Here is a 7,683-nt window from a genome sequence, read left to right as displayed (position 1 = left end):
GTACATCCATGAGATACCTCGCTTCCCTCCTTAAAAACTCTAAGAATCAGACCTAATTTGTTCCCACTGTGTACATGAAGACAGTGAAGCTTACAAAACAAACAGCATTTTGAACTACATTTCCCAGATGCTGTGCAATTTCAGCAATTATCGGAATGGGAAGTAGAGAGTAAAGAAGAAACATATTATGCCTACTCCCTGTCACTTCCTCACGACTACTTTCAAGTCTAGCTTAGATGCCCTCGTTTTAAGAGATTTTGAGCCAGGAGATGTGGGGAATATCTTTAATCCCAGCACTCAAGGAGGCTGAGCCAGGCATATCTCTGTGAGTTTGAGGCTAGTGTGGTCTACAAAGAGAATTCCAGAACAGCCAGGGCAACTCTGAGAAACTCTGTCTTGAAAAATCAAAATGGGGCAGGTGATAGAGGGAAAGAGGGAGAAATGGAGGAGGAAGAGAGAGGGAAAGAAAGAGTAAGGAACTAATACTCTTAAGGCCTACACTGTAAGTTTGTCAGTTCTTAGCTTATTTTCTTGGAAATCTGAATATCCCAAAACCATTCTTCATCAGAAAATCTCTGGCTGAAAAATATTCTTCCAAGTGTGTATCTAATGTTGTCCAATCAAAGACAAAACAAGAGCCTGACATCCGGGTCTGGGACTCAACAATAGTGCAAAGGCACCAATTCAAGGCTAGTGATCAATAGTCTTTTATGTGCAGGATAGAACTTGAATATTAAAGATGGAAAAGAACCAATATGTGCAGATAGCAGAATTACATATGCTTCAACAAGGCCCCCTGTATTAACAAAGGTTAGAGGATACCCTATTTAGAGCATTTTATCTATGAGCAGTGACCCTTCTCTAGAATTGTACTATGCATATGGTCTTCTGAGTCCTTCAGAAAAGCTTATTTTCCAGCAGAAGAAAAGTGGATAGGGAGGAAGGGAGAGAGAGCTGGGGGAGAAAAAGAAAAGAGAAAGAGAAACCAGTGAGTGGATAGATGCATAGGAAAGCAAGGATGGGACAGCAGTTACACCACGCATGGGTTAAGAAAACAGTTACTGCTTAAATTACAAAGCGTGTTTACATCAACGCATGTCTTTGGTTTTCATAACATCTGCATAAGTAAGGGTCATTATCCCCATTTTCCCAATGAGAAAATAAAGACTTCTGAGAGTTCTTTATGGGAAGCCAAGACCAACACCCTAGTTCCTAGTCTCTGCCTCAGAGTTCCCAATGCCCTACATCCTCTAGATGCAAAGTTCCAGAGAAGAGACACATTGGAGCTCAGTGAGCCAGACTCAGTCCGGAGAGGAGGAGGGAGGAAGGACCATGAACGGAATACAGGCAATAGGAGATGGGAAAGTACACGGATCTGCAGGAGCCACTGAAAGTCAAATGAAAATGCTCCTTCTCGGGAACACAGCAGTCCAAACACTGAAGTTCTGCGACTTTAACATAAACATTATCTTAATTCAGTAGGGATGAAACTCTTTCTAAAACCGATTATGCATTTGTCAATATTCCAGAACAAAGTACAAAGAATCTAATTTAGCCTTTTAGAGAGACTAGACTGTCTCTATGCTGCACAGCATTCTAAAGGACTCAAAATTTAAAGGGCCACTGGATTCAGCGTTAAAGGAGTTGCTGTCACTTCATGGCCATTGGGAATGTAGAAGAGTTATTGCTTTGATTTGCTCTCTGCCTCCTCTCTCCTTAAAAGGCCTTGGGTTTCGTTCATCCTTAGCAGGCCTGTATATGGCCACCTTCTACCCACTTCTAACATGCTCTTTGGGAACTTTATGTATCTGGTGGTATCCAAGCAACCCAACTCTGAGTGTGGGACCCCAATCTATTAGCACATAGGACACAGGTCTGAGCCCACTGTGTGGCTTTGCTCATATCCTTTCCTGTCTGACAGATTCACCTGTGTTGTTTTGTTTTGTTTTGTGTTTTGTTTTGTTTTGTTTTGTTTTTTGTTTGTTTTGTTTTGTTTCCAGTTCGTGGTCCTGAAGATCTAAATCAAATAAAAAATCTTCTCCAGAAAATCTAGGAACACCAAGAAGGTCCCTTGCTCGAAACACTTCAGCAGATGAGCCCATGGTGGGGGGTGGGGAGGCACCAGCACTGCCTCTCTTGGTTTGACACAGTGGAATCTTAAAGACAGAAATTGCACTTCACTTATCTTTATGTGTCTATGCCTCAACCAAGACTTTGTTAATAGTAAGGTTAAAAATGCTGTCCTCAGGAACATTCGTTCTGGAAGGAGGCGAGCGGAGGAAAGAGAAAAGAGAAAAAGTTAGTTAGAAGCCTGTTAAGAAGGTAGGGACAGGCACTAAGGAGCTTGAAGGCACATTGTTCCTCAGCCCCAACCATCTTCTCACAGCCAGTTCAGGCAGGATCCATTTCTGAGACTCCCCCCAAACTTCTCCCTGGATTCTGCCACAAAAAGCAGAGCTAAGACTCGGGCTCCAGCAGGGGACTCAGATGAGAACTCACCACCCCCGAAGATGCCCCCCGGAAAAGATACTAAAATTCAGGGAACCTGGTGCCTGAGGCCTGTGGGAGAAGAGAGCAGCCCAGCTGGCAGCAGACAATGTTCTCCTGTGGCTGCGGGCTCTGCCCCTTCCGGCTCCCGGCTGCCTGGCTCCATTGCGTGTCCCTGGATGAACCCTTGACAGGCCCTCCCGCTGCTAAACAGGTATTCAAATGAATGCATGTTTTATTTTTAAAAAGACTTTGTTTAAAAATATGGTCTCAGAAAGTTCTCTGTTCCTCTTGCTCATCAATGCCAGGATAAGAAATTTTGCAGCCAGTTTGAAATCAACAACATCAAAGCAATTCAACATTAGTTGGACTCCCAATAGATGCCCAATGAATATCCCTGCTTTGGAAATTACAACACTTTTTCTTCTTTTAGATCTCTGGTTGAGTCATTGGCAAGCCACACAGGGCACAGATCGCCCCAATACATAGCAGCCCTGTCCCACTATGTGCCCCCCCACCAATAGACACATAGAGTATCTAAATTTTCAAGCTTGGTATATGTGTACATGGGGTCATATATGTGAGAAGTATATGCGCAAGTATGAGATGATACCTGTGCACATATGGGCACACACATAAGGAGGTCTGAGATCAATATTGGATGTCATCCCCCATCATATTGCACATTTACTTTCTGAGACATTGACCCTGAAGTTCATAGTTTGGCTAGGTTGGTTGGCCAATGACTTTCATGGATCTATCTATCTATCTCCACCTACCTCACATGGCTGGGTTATAGGTACTCATGACCATGGCCAGCTTTAGTCATATGTTCTGAGCATTTAACTCATGTCTCCACTCCTGATCAGAAGGCAACTTTCTAAGAGCTATCTCCCCAGACCCTAAACTTACTGTTTTGGTAGTAATGGGAAACTGAACCCAGGGTCTCATTCATTCTTGGCAAGCATTCTACCACAGAGCTACATTCTTAATTCTGTTTTAAGCTCTTCAACTTTTGATTGACAGGGCTGCCAAGGTAGGGGAAACAGTTTGGATCTTGCCAGCACATTCTGGAAATAGTATCTCACTTTTCCTTTAGGAAACCATTCCATCCATTCTCAATCCATGTGGTTTAAGAGGGAATGACTTTGATCTTTTGGCCTTTAACAATGGTGTGGATCCAGGCTGGCTTATTAGCACATACACATAGCCTCATAGCTACATAGCCAACAGACAGAGTTCAGCCCACGGAGAGTTAATTATAAGACATTTATCAAAGTTACTTTGGCAAACACACACATTTTTTTATTATGTTTATCAAACTGATACCCTAAGCCTGAGACTGCTGCAAGACCCTGGGAAAGGGGGCGTGTTTAATAAAGCAGTCAATGCAGAAGAAAACCTGCTGGCAAAGAAGCATACTTCTGACTTCTTATTTGATACATGTTGCCCAAAAGGCTTTTCATATAGCCAAGCTGGCACAGGACACTTACTGTAACTGAAATCAACAGAATCCTGATTAATACAAATTACCAAAATCAAATGTAATATGAAATCTCTACTTTAGTGTTTCACAGTTTGCAAAGTGCAGCCATAGACAATGACTGTTTAAAAAAAAAAAAAACATAAAAGTTCCAAGAAGTCTCATTATCATGTTCAGTATTTCATACATGCTTTAGTGATGGCTGGTCAACTAATGTCAGATGGTCAATGGGTACCTGAGCCAATACTGAAATCTCAGATTCTTACTCTTAAGTCTAATGACACCATTTTATTTGAGGAATTATCAATCTAGTACAAAAGACAAACTAAACCCATGTGTAAACTTAGCCCAGACAGGCAGTTCATACAAGGGTAGTGTATGTCAGTGAAACTGATAGCTGCCCGCAATGGATGCTTTGTGAGTCAAGGCATGCTGAGGCTTGGCCAGCATCAGGAAAACATATGGAGAAGAGGTTGCATTTTGAAGTTCCCTTAGGAGACTGTAAAGCATTTTTGCATCTCATTTCTGGAAAGGTTTAAAAAAAATCCAATGACAGAGCCTGGAGAAATAACTCAGTGGTTAAGGGCACTGACTGCTCTTCCAGAGAACCCAAGTTCAATTCCTAGCACCCACGTGGCCACCCAGTTATCTGTAACTCCAGTTCCTAGGGACCTATTGCCCTCTCCTGGCATCCTCAGGCAACAAGCATGCGCATGATGCACAGGCATACACTTGGGCAAAACACTCCTACATATAATGTAATAAATAATTTTGTTAAACCTTTTGGAAAATCCAAGGATAATCTCTTCTCTTCTTTATCCAAATAAAGGAAACAGAATGGGTACAGGAATGGGCTTGCCATAACTACTGGTTATTAATTGATTATATGCTGTGTGCCGGAATGTTGACATTCACCATTGCTGACACTCACAGCAGCCTCATAAGCTACGTGTTATCTTCATTTCTGAGGTCTGGAAAAATAAAGCTTAGATTTTCTTTCTTTTGGTTCCTTTCTATAGGCTATCCTCATGTTTCAGACCCTCTTCTTGTTCAACCAGTTAAGGAGAGACCACTTGTCTCCTCAGATGCCTCTGAGGCGCCTGCCTTTGCCCATTTCAAGCTTTACTGTATTCTCTTCCTCTTCTTAAACACCGTTCATTCGTCTTAGAAAACTTTTTTCTGCCTGCCTCCAATGTCTGTGAGTTCCTTGAGAAACCAGAGCAGATAAGAAGAAAGGAATAAGAAAATATAGAGGCCTTCAGTTTGCTTTATTTTTCCCAAGGTAGTGAATTTACTTTCTGTGGTATCTCAATGCTTAATATATGACATCAGTTTTGACTTAGACGTGTGACCACAGTTATAAAGAAGATGAGGAAGGTGCAAAAGAACAAAAGGCCAAGCAAGCTAAGCCAAGCTAAGCTGTAGCTCAAGAGCTAGAGCCAGAGTACAGCCAGGCTGTTTTGTGATCTACAATCTACTCGGCAGAAGTCATCAGAGGGACTTACCAAGGAGGGCAGGTGGAATTATTGTGAGAAGTGCTTTCCTTTTCAGAGACCAGAGAGGCTCTATCCAGCTGAGCACTGATCGAATTATATTTCAGTGTCTAGTGTTCCTAAATGACGTGAGTTGAGACTGGCATGGTTTCTTGTTCCCATCATCAGAGCAGGGACTGGTCAGATCAATTTCACTCTCGTGAAGCAAACCCAGCACAATGAAGGCACATTTCTCATGCTAGGAATATTAGGATCTCAAAACAGAGTAAGGCTGAGCTGCTTGCTAGCTTCACAGAGATTTCACTTCACAGGCGGTAAGCTTTTAATAGTCTACTATAAGAAACATTGTTTATTGGAGACTGCCTCCTAGTTTTATTGCTTGCAATCAAGGCAACCAGGCCACCTCACAGCTTGTGTTCTATCATCACCATCAAAATTCTGGTTGGGTTAGCCTTGAACCTGTTCTCAGAGGCCGAAGAACAGTAAGCAGAAGACCCAAGTTCCTGTCCCAGCACTTTTCTGTACTGGATGTTCAACATTGAATAGATTTATTTCACTATTAACAATCTCGTCTTCTTTGTCTGTTAAGTGGGTAGAAGAAAAGCTTCTTGATGATTGGTTTGTGATGTAATAAAATACTAATGTGATAAAAAAAAATTAAAACCAACTTTTTCTAAAACTCTAAAGTGCTACACTAATATTGCAAACTGCCTGAGTTGAATGATAGTTTTCTTCTTCCCCTCCCCAATCCCCTTCCTCCTCCTTTTCTCTCTCTTCCCTCTCTTCCCCCTCTTCCCTCTCTTCCCCCTCTTTCCCCTCTTTCTCCTCCTCTTCTCCTTTCCTCCTCCGCCTCCTCCTCTGCCTCCTCCTCCTCTCCTCCTCCTTCTTTTCCTTTTTCCTTTTTCTCCCTCTTTTGGGCAAAGCTTTGTATTAAATATTTTTGACAAATACACTGGAGAATTATGCAGTACTGTCTATATTGAATACAATCCTGAGCCACAAGTCTGCACACACATTTGCAACTGGACCTGTGATAACAGAACCTTTCTTTATTTTTTTAATTAGATATTTTCTTCATTTACATTTCAAATGTTATCCCCTTTCCTAGTTTCCTCTCCGAAAATCCCCTATCCCCTCTCCCTTCTCCCTGCTCCCCAACCCACCCACTCCCACTTCCTGGCCCTGGCATTCCCCTGTAGTGGGGCATAGAACCTTCCCAAGACAAAGGGCCTCTCCTCCCATTGATGACTGACTAGGCCATCCTATGCTATATATATATATGCTAGAGACACAAGTCCCACCATGGTTTTTTTTGTTTGTTTGTTTTTGTTTTGTTTTGTTTTGTTTTGTTTTGTTTTTGGTGTTTTAGTCCCAGGGAGCTCTGGGGTTACTGGTTAGTTCATATTGTTGGTCCTCCTATATGGCTGCAAACCCCTTCAGCTCCTTGGGTCTTTTCTCTAGCTCCTTCACAGGGGACCCTGTGCTCCATCCAATGGCTGACTGTGAGCATCCACTTCTGTATTTGCCAGGCACTGGCAGAGCCTCTCAGGAGACAGCAATATCAGATCTGTGAGAGCAGAACTTTTCTTCTTGCCTTTAGTGTTGACTATGACCCCTGTGTTTCCTTCAAAATAAACAACCCATCTTTTCTTCAATATGACTTTTGTTGTGGAATTATCACTGCTCGGTGAACCTTTTCTCTTAGTTCTGGTTTGCCATGCCATCACCATGTCACCTGCCCCAGCAGCAGGAAGTCTCTTCAACCTTCTCTTGATTCCCTTCACAGAGATGATATACAACTTTTTGACTCCTGTATTGTCAGAAAAGTTGATCACAACTTCTACCAGAAGACCCAGGGAAATCCAGAGTTTTGCTTCTGAGGACCCACCACAAGCTCATTTCGACATCTTGAGTGCCCAGAAAGGACAGACATTTTCTTCTTATTGAAAAAGACACACCATAGAAAGAGACCCCCAAATTACAATTCATGTTCTTCGTTTCTTTAACTGTTGGGAGTCATTGAGCCAGCATAAGCATCTTCTGGGACAGAAAGTGTCTTTTATGTCCCTTCACTATCATACTGAGTAAGAATGATGTATTCAATGCTCTAGATGCCAGAGACAGGAAGCAAACGTGGCGATGGTGATAAATACCCAATATTCCTTGGGCACTTTCCATGTACCATATTTGATATACTCTACATTTCCAATCTTTTAGCAC

At 42.3% G+C, this 7,683-nt stretch overlaps 1 pseudogene; it reads right to left on the bottom strand.

Moving 5' to 3' along the window:
• Positions 1 to 6,423: 6,423 nt before the first annotated feature.
• On the bottom strand, positions 6,424 to 7,370 carry LOC110312038 (large ribosomal subunit protein uL14-like; annotated as a pseudogene).
• Positions 7,371 to 7,683: the final 313 nt, after the last annotated feature.

Source organism: Mus caroli, unplaced genomic scaffold (assembly GCF_978045245.1).
Source record: "Mus caroli unplaced genomic scaffold, Mus_caroli_1 scaffold_17, whole genome shotgun sequence".
In the NCBI taxonomy this organism is placed as follows: Eukaryota; Metazoa; Chordata; class Mammalia; order Rodentia; family Muridae; genus Mus; species Mus caroli.
Note: the sequence above shows the minus strand (reverse complement) of the source record. Positions and strands in the feature narration are given on the sequence as shown.